This window comes from Mus musculus, chromosome 3, assembly GCF_000001635.26.
Source record: "Mus musculus strain C57BL/6J chromosome 3, GRCm38.p6 C57BL/6J".
NCBI lineage: Eukaryota > Metazoa > Chordata > Mammalia > Rodentia > Muridae > Mus > Mus musculus.
Window position 1 is genome coordinate 56,158,774 of NC_000069.6, and position 17,452 is coordinate 56,176,225.

At 35.7% G+C, this 17,452-nt stretch overlaps 1 protein-coding gene across 12 annotated transcripts in view; it reads right to left on the minus strand.

Annotated features, from left to right (window-relative positions):
• The window catches only part of Nbea (neurobeachin), a 558,554-nt gene that overhangs the window by 533,579 nt on the left and 7,523 nt on the right, over positions 1–17,452 (minus strand). The window lies entirely within an intron of this gene.

Sequence of the window (17,452 nt, forward strand, 5' to 3'; positions counted from 1 at the left end):
GGATATCCAGAGGAGTCTCAGTGAGGATCCAGTATTGATAGAGCAGCAGAAGCCAGAGTCCTATACCAGCCCAATGACTCACTGCAATGAACATTTGCAAGCAAAGAAGTATGAACAAAAAATGATATACTGCAGGACACACTGTGACACACTACAGCTTCCACAACAATTTTTTTCACTGTTAGTGGAAGGAAGTTGCAAGGGTGGAGGGCAGGTACAAGTAGAATAGGAGAGAAGTAGAATTGGGGTATGTAGAACCAATGAAAAGTTTTTTTAAATGCTATTTCAAAATCAGATAATTAGCATATTAAAGTCATAGCAAAGACCACAACTCTCACCTAGCCCAACTTCATTTCCAGTCAGGCAAAATAAAATAAGGCCTACAATGCAATAGCTTATCCAATGAATCAGCAGCAGATTAGAATACAGATCTAAATCTATCATATGACTAAGGATAGCAAACTTTTCAAATATTACAATCAAATGGAAAATAATACAAATAAAACTAAAGAGCTATTTAAATGCTATCCAAAGAATATTCTAAATGTATGCTACTTGGAGTGCCATCCAATGAGAGGCTGTAGTGACGCCACCACACTACCGCCTACATCACGGAAGTCTTGAGAGGTGGGGTTGAGCACCTCATAGAAACGCAGTATGCTTAGTCACAAAGCTGACTTGAATTCTAACCCAATCTTCCTATCTCCTTTAGGACAACAAACAGCTCATGAATATTCAAACCTTATGAGGACCACATTTTGAATAGCACTACACTATATATGAGCATTCTGTACAGAAACAGATAATCTATAGCTCCCATGCACACAGTTTCCATTTGAGAGAGGGAAAAAAGAAAGTAAGATACTTCTTTTACTGTTTTCAAATGAATGAAAAACATGTATGTATGGAAGAATGTATTGATGGACACACATATGCATATTTACATAGATCTACAAAGGGAGTGAGAGAAATAAAGGCTTAGAGAGGTATAAAATTTGGCCCAAGGGTATAAGGCAAAGTAAAGACAGAGCCAGGATTTGAATTCAAATTAGTCAAACCAGGAAGGCCAAACTATTTATAGGAAACCAGGACACAAAAAAATACTTTGACTCAAAACATATTTACATAGTGATTTATAAATCTAAATATAGAGAGTCAGGTACATCGGTTGCTTGTTTTAAAGGAGCGAATAGCAGCAAATGCAAAACCAAGCCATAAAAGGCACCTGTTTAATTACAGAAGTCAACACAGAACTGTCTCCTTAGAAAAAAAATCTAGAGCAGAGGGGAAGCTTAAACTCAGACCTAAGGCTAGACTGGGATTTGCTGAGAGACAAAACACTTACAAAAAGACAGTACAAGTAATCTTTATGAAAAACCTGAACCCAGAAATGAGTCAGACTTTGGGGCAATTTTCATTGAATAGTATTTTGTTTGTTTTGTTGCTTGTTGTTGTTATTTTGTAATATTTACAAAAACTTAGGAGTTGAACATCTCTAATCCAAGAACTACATACGTTCTTAAGAAGTTTTAGATAGTGACACATTTCTTTCCCCAGATTCAAGATGTTCAGCCTGTAGTTGAACTACACTATTCACTGTGTGAAGGGAAATGTCCTTCTTTACAATACCTTTACTCCACTCAGTCTACTCAGCAAAGTCCAACTCCTCCTCCCAAGTCAACTGCAAGGAGCTCCTCCATCTTCACATCTGTCCTTACTCCTCTCAATATAACTCTCTGTGATGTTGCAGTATCCAATACCTACATCCAATCAAGGTCACAAGCAAGGAGACGAGGCAGAACCAGGAGATGATTTCTGAGTTTGGATTAGTTATATCAAAAAGCCCTAGCATGATTTAGTATTCTTTTTTCATGTACATATTAGTCTCACTGGAATTCAGGCCAGTCTGGTCTACAGAGCAAGATTCAGGAGAGCCAAGGCTACTCAGAGAAACCCTGTATGTGAAAGGGGGTATGGGGTGACGGACAGAGACACCTCAGAATCTGCTGGTATATTCTACAATGTTAATGGGAGACTAAAGCATGAATAACCAGTTCAAGAGGGCAGGAGGAGACAGTACCCAAATTACACTGACAGCATCCTATACCAGATGGGTAAGGAGGACCAGCTCTCCCTGGTATCGCTAAGAAGTATTCAGATGCCACACATCACAGTGGTTTGCCTGGGCTTAACTCCTCTTTAGTACTAACTTGATCATTCGAGAATCAAGAATTTACCTATCAAAAGCCCAGTAATCTAAATGCTCTCAATTTCTTCCTTCACAACCTTGCTTCATTCTGTTTCACTTCATCCAAAATACAGGTGGCTCAATACAAATAAGGGTTTGCAAATTCTCTTCAAAGCAACCCACACCTGCCTGGAGATAACTCCAATTTTGTACTTATAATTATCTTTAGGGGATGAAAAGCACTCTCAAATGTGCAGAAACAAAGTAGACACACACCTTTGTCAGTTCCAAAGTGAATGGAGGGGCGGAGGGTATATATATATATATATATATATATATATATATATATATATATATATATATATATGACCTTGGTGCTTATAAACTAAGAGTAGACAATGATTTTGCACCAGGGTATATAGACAGATTCTTGAGGACTTAAAAAAAAATCAAAATTTTAATTTAAACTTCTGTAGCTAAGTTAAGTATACTGATTGTTGCTTTAGAAAGATACTACAGTAGCCTAAAGTTACACTTGTAGAATTTAAAACAGCAACAGATCAAATTGGAAAGAATTTTGTTTAATTTAAAAGCAGTAAGGAACTGGGGAGCTGGATTGACAGTTAAGAGTACTTGTTGCTCTTGTAGAGAACACAGGTTCAATTCCCAGTACCCACAAAGAAAATCACATTCTTCTGTAACTCTAGTCCCAAGGGAATTGATTTTTTTTTATCTCAGTGGGCACCAGGCACATACATGCAGACAAAATACACATAAACATAACATAAATATAAATATATACATATATTTATATAATTATATGTATCCTAACCCTAACCCTATGCCATATATATACAACATATATGTTGTATATAGTATATATAGTATATATAATGTGTGCATATGTCATTTTAAAGCATCAAACAGTAAATGCTGCCCACTGTATAAACATAAAAAGGTGGAGGGGACTAGTTGTTCTTCTTTTATCCTTAGTTTTCTTACCTATAAAACACTAGCAAACTTTAAGGCTAACATATAGAAAATTTAACACAGTGGCTCTTAATATGAGCTTAACAGAGATTTAGTTGTAGTCGTAGTAGTAACATGAAAAAAAAAAAGAAGTCTCCATTTTCTGGGATATTAGAGCAGATATTTAAGAAGACAGAATAATGCTGAAGTAAAAATAATAAATCAAAACTGAACTCAAGATGATACCAGTGAATAATGCCTTTGAGTACACAGATAAATGCACACAAGAACAAAAATTTGAGGAAGAAAAGAGGGCCGAACAGAAGGATGGGAAAGGATGGAGGAGTCAGACTAAGACATTTTTAAATGACATTAAAATGACAGCTATTAGAGCAGTACAGACATAAAGTAATCTAATGCATTTGACAGCCAAATAAAACTTCAGAAAAATATTCCATTTTCCAGGTAAACTTAGATTTTTTTTCCCTTGACTTCTGGGTTTTGATAACAGCAAATACATGGACATCTATGAAAATGCACATAAAACTTTTTACAGTAGCTGAAAAGAGCAGTTTTTTAATTATTATTTCATTAAGAAACACATTCTGACAGCATAAAGAATATATGTTGGAAAAAAACTGTCATCTCGCTGGGGAAAAAAGCCTCCTACACTTAATTCTACCAATTGCTTTTCATCAACATTTACAATTTGCCCACCACAGTATCTGCTGACAATAAAATGCATTTTAATTTGTTGCCATATTGATTTCCATGAATTATTTAGGCAATTTTTACCAGAGCAAGGAGAACAAGCTTTTCCCTTGTGACATGTGGGCTTTAAATTGTGCTATTAAGTCAATGCCATTAGTTAGGATGAGGTTTACAGACACATAACAGGAAAACCCAAAATATGAATGGTCTGAACAACATAAAAACATTGTATACATGTCTAGAGTCATGTATGTAGGCATATATAGAAATACAGCATTCTAGAGTATGTTTTTACATTTGGAATAGTTGGTTAATTTTCAAAATCTTGAAAATTTCAGTAACTGCCTCTCCAAACAAATGATATCTAATAAAAATATAACACGTCACAAATGCAACTCACATGCATCTATTTAAATTTTCTTCAACCTTGTTGAGAGAAAATAAATAAATAAATAAAACAAGTGAAGTTAAGTATTTATTTTAAAACTCTAGCCGGGCGGTGGTGGCGCACGCCTTTGATCCCAGCACCTGGGAGGCAGAGACAGGCGGATTTCTGAGTTCGAGGCCAGCCTGGTCTACAAAGTGAGTTCCAGGACAGCCAAGACTATACAGAGAAACCCTGTCTCGAAAAACCAAAAAAAAAAAAAAAACCTCTAAATTCCCCAAATATCATTTCAATATGTAATTAATGAAATACCTTACTTTTTGTATCTAGTCTTCAAAGTCCTCGTACTCACAAAGGCTTTTCTTAACTCCCTTTGAAGACATCTTTCTTCATTATGAGGAGCTATCTCATTCACAACTTGCAGCCCAAGGGATCATATGTACCCAGGATACCTATTAATGTGGCCCAATACAAAATTTGAAGCGTGCTTAAGAAACTGGAGAGATGGCTCGGCAGTTAAGAGCACTGAGTGCTCTCCCGAAAGTCCTAGGTTTGATTCCCAGCAACCACGTGGTGGCTCACAACCATCCGTAATGAGATCTGATACCCTCTTCTGGAGTGTCTGAAGACAGCTACAGTGTACTTACATATAATAAATAAATAAATAAATAAATAAATAATAAATAAATAAATAATAAATAAATAAATCAGAAGAAGAAGAGGAGGAGGAAGAGGAGGAGGAAGAGGAGGAGGAAGAGGAGGAGGAAGAGGAGGAGGAAAAGGAGGAGGAAGAAGAAGAAGAAGAAGAAGAAGAAGAAGAAGAAGAAGAAGAAGAAGAAGAAGAAGAAGAAGAAGAGGAGAAGAAGCAGCAGCAGCAGCAGCTTGCTTAAAACATATGAAATTTTGGGGGGTTATTTTTTTAACTTTGCAGAATTCTTGAGCATGAACTTTGTAAATGACATCATATCACAACATAAAAAGGTTGGACATGACTATTTGGTTAATTTCTGTCAAATAATTTAAATATTTCATTGCCTATATCTGTCAATCTTATAGCATTATAAACTCCAAAGCAGGAATTTTAATGTAATCACATATTTACAATTTCTACCAATCCATACAGTAAGTATTCAATAAGTACCTGTGTAGTAATAATATCAAGCATATGTACATTTTTACAAATATGAGCACATTTACTGTACACATTTATTGCATATAAATGTGTAGATATTTACATATTTATGTAAAGATATATAAACCTGAGGTCTTACTGGAAATATATATATACATACACACATACACTCACACCCAACAGACTGCTATTAAACTGAAGAGGGCATGAGGACTACAGAAAAGTAAGTAGGACATAAGAACTAGATAATCAGAGTAATACATCCCAAATAACCCAACAGAAAAATTATGTAACTGAGTAATAACTTACTCATGTATAATATCTGCCTGTGTAATACTAATAAATAAAAGCTTTTTTAAGAATTCTGACCTTTTTCAAAACAAGGATCTATTTATGGAGTCCTTCTTTAACAACTAATATCATCTCACAAGTACAATAAGGCTGATTTTTACATTTTTGTGTTTTTTTTTATTTTTACACTTTATACCCATAAAGTTTTATCCTTCTACATATATAGATATTAGGTTAACACTGTAAAGTATATAATTCATTATTGTATAGATTCAAGCCCCATTAATTTTTACTCTGAAATCAAAACCTCCACTGTAGATGTCTGTATTCCATATTTTCTAAGTAGGTCATTTCAATTCTTTTCAGAGTTCAGTAGCATAATTTTCAATGTGTTGGGTTCAGTTGTCATTCTGAATAACAATTTGTCATGCAGTAACTAAAATATATTAATTCATCTTTCAGAGTGAACATCAGTAATCAAGGTAGGCATAATTTCCAGTATACATACATGTTCTCTTTTAATGAAAAAACTCAACAAACCTGACTAAAATTTGTTCAACATACCCTCTATACATGTATTTATCAGTACTTTCATTAAGAAAAAAGTCTTTACAGCTACTCATCCTGACGAATACCAGCACTCACAAACAAGGACAAATAAAGGCAGGCATGGTAGGACACAGCTTTAATCCCAGCACTCAAGAGGCAGTGGCAGGAAGATCTCTGTGAGTACAAAGCCAGTCTGGTAACAAACAACAATGAGGAGGAGGAGGAGGAGGAGGAAGAAGAGGAGGAGGAGGAAGAAGAGGAAGAGGAAGAGGAAGAGGAGGCTGCAGCAGCGGGGAAGGCAGTGACAAATAACTGAAAGATTGCAATTTGAAGAAAAAAAAAATCTGTCCCTGAAGAGAGGATGAGGGGACAAGATTTTCTTATAGAAAAAAAAAAAGTGGCTGACAAAATAGTGATTTCACCAAACCAGCTAAATAAATAAATAAACATATTATTGTACTTCAGAAATTAGAAATAATTTTTAAGTTCTCAGCTCATTTACTCTTTTCTCTGACTTTTCAGAATGTTCAAGGTTCTACTCCTACTTTCACAATCAGTTAAGGGGCAGGCAATAACAACAACAAAAAACTTAACTCCAATCCTATGTATTTCAACCAAAACTGTACTCATGAGTCAATACACCTTCATCGTGGCTATCTCTGATTTATAAGCTGGCAGTTAGCAAGTGTTTACTATGTACCATGCCTATAATCAGTACATGGCTCAGCAAGGATCTCTTCGCTCACTACTTCCTCCAATCAAAACTTGAATGTTCAGTCTGCCACCCACCTCTTACTGACGAGCATCCTCTAATTCATTTTGAGAGGAAAACTGTTCTGCACCAACGTTAAAGGGTGACTCTATGATAGTTGTGATCTATGACTCATGAAGATAGATTTGCCTTTCCAAGTTCCCAACTATAAGGCCTACCAATGTAATTAGCTGCAGACCAATAGGGGAAGGAGAGAAAACACAGGTTTCTGAAAGCTGTCCTCGGATTTTCATGTGCTCATTGCAATGCTCAAGTGCACGCATTTGTGTGTGTGTGCACACACACACATTTTAAGATGTACTTTTTAAAAGAATTATCAATCTTCAAAAATTGTGTTATATAAAAATAAGTTCAAATGTGTACAGACCATGCTTTCTAGAAGCTTGTAAAATAAACTTAATCTTTTAATAATATTTTTCTTGTTTAATTTTAAAGTACAAACTGTTGAATGTAAGTATACTATCAATTTCTAACTCACACAGTGAATTGCAGGGCTTTTAGTTCAGAAGAATGACGAGTTGAATTTTCAATAAAGGACTAAAATCACTATGTGTAACAACTTATGAGAAATTGACTGCTGTTATCCTTTTAGTGTTTAGACAACAAGATAAAAAAATTAATCTGAAAAGGTTCCTGGTCTTTCTTCCCTCTGTGCCTACTCAGGAGAATCATGGCTTTCTTGCTCAGTCTTCACCTCCCCCACCCTTTGGGAATACCTTGTCACTCTAATTATTTTAGGCTTTGTGAGATAGAGAGACAAAGGAATACTATGAATACAAAGGTTAGGGCTGGTATGGGTTATATGAAGAAGTTCCAAAATAATACAGTCAAAAACATCTATATGAGGAAGAAAACTGAAGAAAAATAATTTTAAAGAAAGATTACTATGGTCCATGTATCTATTACACATAATATTTACAAAACAAAAGAACCAGCATCTATAGAATTTAATTTTTTCTTACTGACAGCCCATTTCTGTCTCTCTTAAAACACTTAATAGATCATGAGTCTCAGACTCAACACACACAAATATAGACATAGTATCTCATCTGTACTGCTAATAGACACTGGTTGGGATCACAACCTCTGACTCACTGGAGACATTATGATAAAGGAAATAAGGCAGACACAAAATAACAAACATCATGTCTTTCCTCTTAATATGAGACAGTCAAATTCACTTTGAGAGAAAGTAGAATGCAGCTGCCAGGGAATTGGGGGGCATAAAATGTGCTAATTTTTATCTATTCATTTTAATCTCCTCAGGATTATGACATACTTAAAATTATAGTCATTATTTTTCCCACTGTATCATACCTTTATTTTATACATCATTTACTGAGTATTTATTGAATGCTTGTTAAGTACAAGAGTATGTAATTATTCTGAAAGAGTATAACAAAATATACCTTTCAACAACTAATGCAAAAAGAGGAGGAGGAAAGAGTGCAATGGATATTCCACGGATAGGAAAAACATGCATTCCCTGTGAGGATTAGTTTATCTGTCAACTAGACTGAACCATGGAATGTTCAGAGAGTATGTCTGCAAGTATGCTTCCAGATGAGAGTAATGTAAGAATCAAAAGACTGAGCCAAGAACATTATTCTCCCCAAAGTAGTTAACTAATGGGTGAGCTAAAAGCCTAAATATAACAAAAAGTCTGGCCCTCTCCCTAGTTGACTCCCAAGTATTTGAGCTAGGTTCTGGGGTCCTACAAGCACCTCTTCTCTGCCCTTTGTATAGAACTAACATTGTCAGTTTAGTTGGTCATCAAGTGTTTAGATTTAGACAAGTACATCATCAGCTGTTCTAATTTGAAGTTCACCCAATACGTAGTTAGGTCTTCATCTCTGTAACTATAGGAACTGTTTTGTTTTGTTTGTTTGTTTGTTTGTTTGTTGGCTGAAAATCTCTTAGTTAACATACATAAAATCTTCTACTGGCTTGAGTCTATATGTCAGAGATAGCCTACAAAATTAGAGCTCCTGAAAAATGTAGTAAACTGGGCCAAAAAAAAAAAAATGCCATCTCCTGTGAGCAAAATCAAAAAACTAATACTAGAATGATGAAATATTATTTCTTCAAAAAAAAAAAAAAACTCTAGTTAGCATTAGAGGCCCCTGTGCAAACTTCCCTGTTTGGAGAGCTGTTCTTTCCATATTCTTGACTTTATTTCTGGGGAACACTTAATAGCTATAAAAAGAAAATTGACAAATCACCCACCGAGTAAAGACTGCTCCAAATAAAATCTCCACATTTCATTTATATTTCCGCAATTTTACTTTTCATTGTTCTAATTTTTCTTTTTGTCCCTCTATTACCTCTGCTGAGCTCTGAGTTATTTAAAGGCAGAGATTACAAAACTGTTCTTATACAGCCAATGAACGTCTTAACTCTGCCACTAGAACATGAGCGTGATTATTCAGTAATTCAATGATCATTTTTAGTATTTTAATCAAATTTGATTTTAAAAAAAAAGCTTGCTTGTACTTGAAAGTTATAAACCAGAGCCACAAATAAACTAAAGCAAAGGGAACTATAATCATTAAGACAAAGGAAGAGAATGCTGGACTGGGTAAAGTCAAGAAACTGGTTAATTCCTACTCTGTGAAAGACATTATACTGACCAACATTCTCATCTAGTCAAGTGACAGAGTAGTCAGACTATTCATCACATCTGGAGACATCATGGCTCCTTACCTATCCTAAGTTTTCAGATAACTTCCTTTTAAACATAACCACGCTTATATAAACCTACATGTCCCTAGCATCCTTCTACTTGTAAAAGTCAACACAGACATGCTAAAACAAATGGCCAATAAAGATATTAAAGAATCAGCAGTACAACAAAGAAAATATTCATTACCAAGTAGAACATGACCAAAACAAGCCAACTTACTGCATTATAACAAAGATGAAAAATCACTCAAGAACAAAAAAGGGAGGGATCATCAGACACCACAAAATGCCAGGTTCTGTATTAAGTACTCAGAATAGCAAGGTGAGAAAGATAATACTTTGATCCTCACGGGAGGGATTCTAATTCTCTAGGTAGTTCAACTAGTAAACAAATAATTACAATGTGCAGGTGCTGCAGCTGAAGTATAAACAAAACATGGGAGAAGGCCGAATGGGAGAAACAGGTTTTAGGAGAACACCGGGGAAGATTTTGCTTAAATAGCTAAAAATTTATAGCTGAGTCTTAAAAACACAAGCGGGAATTTTTTTAGGCAAAAATAAAAGAAAGAATACGAGAGCTGAACAATAGTGATAATTTCACAGGTCATAAGCAACACAGTAAACTCTTAAAAATAGAAGAGGTATTCTTATATTGGTTCATGTTGCTTAAAAAATAACTAATAAATTCTAGAACTATGAAAAAAACTATTTCCCAGTAATAGAACTCATTCTCTGTGAACACAGAGAAATTTGTTTTACTTGGAAAAACAAAGATGTTTTTGATGAACCGTCTATCTCAAGTGAAGATGATTCAATTGGGATACAAAGATTCAATAGATGCTGCTAGCACACAGCAATATCATCACCACTATCAAAGAAATTACAGATTTTAAGCAACAGCAAACATAGAAGTGTAAGATCTAGTTTTGGAGATCATTCCCTGAAGCTAAGGAGCTCTGTGCCCTTAGACAACCCTTTCTCCCCTTAACCTCAGCCAGACGGTGTGTGACAATACATTCCCCACCACTCCAGGAGCTGCAAGAGTCCATTAAAAACAGTATGAAAGAAGCCCAACTTATAAAGGCCAGTTCCTCCCCCAAATTTGAAAAGCTCAGCATTACAGTAGAAATGCTATACATTAACTCTAAGCACAAGTTATTTCTCTAAACAAAGGAAAAACCTTGTTAAAAGGAGCCACATCTAAACAATTAAAGTCCCATTAAAATTTTATATCAGTGATTGTTTTATATTAGCAAACTGAGAGAGAAATAATAAGAATTAGAAGTTACTTTTTTGTTTCATTCAAGTAAGTATGGTGGTTCAATGCATATTCAAGCACAAGTATGTGATAGTTCTTAAACTACCTCTAATATTCAACAAGAATGGCACCAAGCCTACTTTTTCTCTGTATTTCTCTGTATTAATCTGTACAATTAATTCTGGTTCCAAATACTATCCAAACAATCCAGTTTGCCTAGTAAAAAGGTAAAATAATAATAATAATAAAGACACTTATATACTGCATAACACATAATTTTCAAACTCAAAAATATCTTACAATATAGTTTTTGCTAAGCAAACTTTTGTATGTAAATCCATCCAATAATCCTGCATGCATTTTTATTTCTCTTCAGCTTGTCCTGAGTCATCAACAGGAAGCATTGCCATGCAATATCATCTCCTCACACAATGTGCTTTGGGGATAATCTCTAGATAGCATGTTTAATAATGAGCAAGAAATTTTATTTTAGAATCCAAGGATTTGAGTCTAGAAAAGCTATTTAGTTTCTAAATAATCTTGTCTAACTCCTTCCCATTTTTGCAGTCTTTGAGAATTTACAGAACTATTCTTTCTGGACAGGATAGTGTCTACAAAAGAAAGAGTATTCTATGGATTAGACTACATAGTTCGATTTCACAACTGCACTGTAAAATGTCAGTCAAGATATTCACTGAAATTATTTTCTAAAATACATGATCATGAAATGGCCTTTAATCCTGTAACTTGCCCCTTAGGCTTGTTACCCAAGTAATCTTCTAACTCCATGGCGGTACTATCTGCCTGGGATCACCATCATGCTTACTGTGACTCCTGGAAGTCACACCACGCAATGAGGGAGCAGACGCAGCAGGTTCCAGAGTGGAAAAGTGTACTGCTTCATGCCTATTCCACTCCACGTTTCTACCCTCCTCAAAGCAGAATAGTAGAAAAGAAGGGAAAGAGGAAAGGAGGTAAAGGGGGGTGGGGGGGTGGAGAGGCAGAAGGGAAAGTGCCAGGGGCAGCAATGGGAACGATTACAGGATTTAGGAGGACCTGAGAGGTGGATGGGGACCTGGGATCTTCCTGATAGGTTCCCAGACTCAGGTATTTTTAATGTTTTACCTGTTACTCTTTTTTTAGACTAAGAATATGGACGACAACAACAAGTAGTAACTACGATTATTATATATGTCCTAAACTTTTTGCATGTAATAATTTCATTTTATATGCATAATAGTCTAATCAGGCAGATAACCACTTCAGAAAAACATAACATAAAAAAAGAGGAGCAGAAAATTTATGATTGTAAACTGTATAATAATTATAGCATGGCTACAAAATTATTTAAGTTTTTTTTCCTACTACTGAACCATTAGATTGTGTTTATTATTTTATATCACTGAACTATATTTACATTCTAACCTGTCCAAGGGTAAATTTCCTAAGCTAAAAAAGCCTTGGGCTGAGGATTTAGTTCAATTGGAACAATGTTTGCTTAGAATGGAAAGACCCTTGTTCCAGCTCCCAGCACCATATAAACAAGGTATGGTGAATTGCACTTGTAATCCCAACACACAAAGGTGCAGGCAGGAGGGTTAGAAATTCAAGATCGTATAGCAAACTCTAGGCCAGCTTATATCAAAAATAATTTTTATAATCAAAAACAAAAAACTAAGAATTAAACACAGGAATCTCAAATTCTTGATAAATATTGCCAAAAGGAAGTATAACATTTTCATGCTCAACAACAATACTTGATTGTTTTTATTTTATTTTATTTATCATTTTGTTCTTGCTACTACCTCATGTTCTTGTATAGTTGAACTGAATGCTGATAGCAATTAACAATGTTTACTTGTCCTTTTTGAAACATACCAAGACCTGTGGCAAATCCATACTTCTATTGTTTGTCCTATTCTATCCTTAATGCCCTAGAGGATTTTTTTCAATTTATAATTTTAAGTATTAAGATTCTTTTGACATGAAATCATTAGAAACAGGTCTCAAAAAAGCACAAGCAAAATAGAAAATGGATTAGTTTAATTCGGTGAAACATCTATCTGAACTTATAACCAACTGAGTTGAAGTGTTCCAAAGATTCCCTCTGCAGTCCACCTCTTAGTTCAAATATCTTTGTGCCACCTCCATTATCAAGGAGATTTCACCTTCTATTGTGGCGGACTGCCAGTCAACTCCCCACTTTCTAACATTTTAACAGCTCCACTGAAAATTTCTGCATATGAATAAAAATAAGCTATTAAACTGTTTAAGCACAACTGCATTTTGTAAACAGTATCTGTTGCTGAAGAACCATTTGCCAGTTTTTTAATATGGTCCAAGGAAACCCCAAAATACATGAGAAAATATGATTCCTAAAATGAGTATCAGGAAATCTTAAACTGTTAACAGCAAAAAGACCAGATGCTGAGCAGTCAAAACCTGAAAAAATGTGTAATACTCAGGTCTTATTATTCACAAATAGACAGACAGACATTTTTGATACCAATAGTTTTACTCTTTTTATCAGAAACAAACAATGTGCTGCTCACCACCTTTTCACCATTAAGTGGAAAATAAGTTTTTTAAAAAAGACAATGCCAAGTTACTGCATTCAGTCTAATTTTAATATTATAAGCATTACTCTTGGTCCCCTCAAAACATACATCCTTCTTAGTTGTAACTTCATAAGCTGACAATATATAGCTACATAAGAAACTAAAAGCTCAAACATTCCCCCACATAACTAATAAACAATAGTTTAAACATACATACATGCACTACACACACACACACACAAACACGTACGTACGTACGTACGTACGTGTGAGTCCTCTACACAAACACAGACAAACATCTGATTGTTGTCACTTAACCAAAAAAACTGTAAATTGGTCCCTAATTCTAGGGGTATTCATGATCACAAGATTCATAATTCCACATTCTGGCAAATGGAATTCTTTAGCCAACTAATTTTGGAAGCTTCTATTCATTTCCTCGGAAAACTTCACTTTTCCATTTTCTTCCCTAAAATATTTTCCATCTATCAGGTCGCCTACTTCTTTGAGATGTCTCAGAGGCTTAGAATGAGAACTTCCTTAAGAAAACTCAGGACACTTAAAAGTATCCTGAATGATGAAAGAACTGCAAAAGGTATCGCCACATCCAACTTCAAGATGTACTACAGAGTTACAGAAATAAAAATGCATGGTATTGGTACCAAAAACAGACACATTGGTCAACGGAACAGAACTGAAGACCCAGATATAAATCCACACACCAGTGGACACCTGATTTTTATAAAGAGGCCAGAAATATGCCCTGGAAAAAGGGATCATCTTCAACAAATGATTCACATCACACTGTAGAGTTGCATATAGAATTGTGCAAATATATCCATATTTATCATGCTGCACAAAACACAACTCCAAATGGATCAAAGACCTCATCACAAAGTCAGATACACTGGGCCTGAGAGAAGAGAATGTAGAGAACAGTCTTGAAGCATTTGGTGCAGGAAAAGACTTTCTGACGAGAACATCATTAGCACAGGCACTAAGATTAACAATTAATAAATGGGACCTCATGAAACTGAAACGCTTCTGTACTGCAATAGGATATCATCATTCAGACAAAGCGGCAGCCTATAGAGTGGGAGATGTTTACCAATTCCACATCCAATAGAGGGCTAATATTCAGAATATATAAAGAACTCAAAATCTAGATATCAAGAAAACAAATAACCCAATTTAAAAATGGGTCCAGGTCTAAACAGAGAATTCTCAATAGGGAAACTCAAATGGCTGAGAAATACTATATTCAACATTCTTAGTCATCAGGGAAATGCAAATCGAAACTATTTTGAGATTTCATCTTACACCTGTCAGGATGGCTACGATCAATAAAACAAGTGGCAGTTCACACTGTCAAGGACTAAAGGGAACACTTATCTATTGCTGGTGGGAGTGCAAACTCATACAGCCACTATAGAATCAATGTGGTGGTTTCTTGGGAAAATGTGAATCAATCTACCTAAAGGTTCGGCGATACCATTCTTGTGCATACAGCCAAAGAACACTTCATCCCACCAAAGATACTTGTCCAATCATGTTCACTGCTGATCCAATTAACCAGAATTTGGAAACAACCTAAATGTCCTTCAACAGAAGAATGAATAAAGAAAATATAGTGCATTTGCACAATGTAGAGAATAAGGAACTAGGGTGAATAGATAGATCTCAATAGGAAATGGAAATATAGTTATATAAATGGAGAAGGAGCTAGAATGAGAAAATGAAGTGGGAGGGAGAGGGAGGACAAGAGAGGGCGTGCGGGAAGAGACAGTTAAAATTAGGGGCCATTTGAAGAGTAATAGAAAAACCAATTACAGTAGAAGCTTCATATATACATTATATGCAATAAAACTGATATTGCCGAATTATGGGCAAGATAGAGGCCCAACTGGCCACCTCATGTCACCAAATGAAACTTCCAGTACAAGGACTAGGTTATATCTAATTGAGCTGTTGGTCAAAGAGGTCTAGTGGAAATCCTTAAAAAAAAAAAAAAAAAAAAAACCGCTGTTACCAAGACTATAGGTTGCTTTCCACAAACTGACACCAAGGCTCCATTGCTGAAGACACCTATACAGTCATTGAACAGAAATGGAGCAGGTGCCTATATAGGGTTTTATAGGATTGTTTCCATTTTCACCTTATGTGCTAGTATCTTTGGTACAGGAAGGTACTGTGCATGCTACCAAGAGAGAACCATAAACACCAACCTAGCCACAAACCCTTAGATTGACAAACCTGCAAAATACGCTGGGGCAATGGTGGCTCAAAGCTTGTGAGAGTCACCAACTAATATCTGATTTGACTAAGGGCCACTCCACTCATACTCAACACTGCTTGGGCAACCAAGAACCTGAGACTTCATAACCCAGAGACCTAGGAAAAAACTAAATACTAATGTTCTAGAAAAAAAGGAAGGAAGGAAAGAAGGAGGGAGGGAGGGAGGGAGGGAGGGAGGGAGGGAAGGAAGGAAGGAAGGAAGGAAGGAAGGAAGGACAGACGACGCATGATGCACACAAGTATGCAGGCTCCTACTGACATTCTGATACACTCATAGATCGGTGCCTTGCTCAGCCATCATCAAAGAAGCTTCCTCCTGAAGCAGATGAGAACAAGTACAGAGACCCACAGACAGACATAACGCAGACAGTGAGAGACCTTGGAACATTCAATCCTAAAAGGAATATCTCAATTAAATTCTTCCTCTTGAGGTTCAGTGATGAAGAAGAGAAAGAGTATGAGAATCAGAAGGGATAGAGGACACCTAGGAAGCAAAGCCCTCCAAATCAACATGATTAAGGCACATATGAACTCTTAAGAGACCAAGAAGCATGCACAAGGCCTGTATGGATCTACAGCAGGTTCTCTGAGTATATTCCAGTTTAGTGGTGTTTGTTTTGTTTTGTTTTGTTTTGTTTTGTTTTGTTTTGTTTTGTTTTGTTTTGTTTTGTTGTTGGATTCCTGACTGTAGGAATGAGTGGGTCTCTGGTTCTTGCACCTTCTCTTGGGATCACCTCCTTCTGTTTGTTTGTTTTGTCCAATCCCAACGTGTTAGTTTTATCTTTTATTTTATTTTATTATTATACCTTAGAAGTCTGTTTTCTAATGAGAGATAGAAAGGGAGTGGATTCAGGAGGGAGGGGAGATGGGGAGGAACTGGGAGGAGTAGAGGGAGGAGAAAGCATAAGCAGGATCTAGTATGTAAGAAAACAATCTGTTTGCAATAAAAGGAAAAAAGTATAATCACTAGAATATAACCCATTCAGCTTCTGGATATTGTAAAGAATATTCTCAGTATTCTAAATTAAAAGAATTAAAGATAGAATATTTTCTTCAGTTGCTCTTTCCTGTATGAATGGCCAATTATTTCTGCTCCATCAGTCATCCTGGACTTATTTCTACTGTTTGATCAGATACAATTTCAGTTACTACACTAAAGTATGACATTAAAGTTTGCTTTTATGTGCAGATGTGTTCTAACAGAAACATGAATAATAAAGAGCTGACTGGCAAAAAAAAGAAAGAAACAAAGAAAGACTGACAGACAGAAAGACAGAAAGATGGATGGACATAGGCTTTTCGATCAGGCTGAGAATTTTCTGGAAGTACAGTTTCCTTAAAACCTTACTGAGTTTTCAGTTATATACTGCAATCAAGAGCTTGAATTAGTAACCAAAGCAACAGGTCTTGCTGAGATAGAGGACACTAACTGAAGTTCAGCTTTAAAGTTTTTGTTTTACAGAAATAGACTTTACTTTAACTCTCATCTTAGTATCTTCCCTGCCGCACAATAACCAAACGCTAAGGCTGAGGGCACACAGCTACTCTACCACTCTGGCTGCATCCTCATTTAAAGTTCTTTAAACTGCATTCACTGACTTGTGTCTGGAAGCTAGAAGTACACTGCATGAGGTACTTTGATGAAACTTTCTTCTTTTCGAT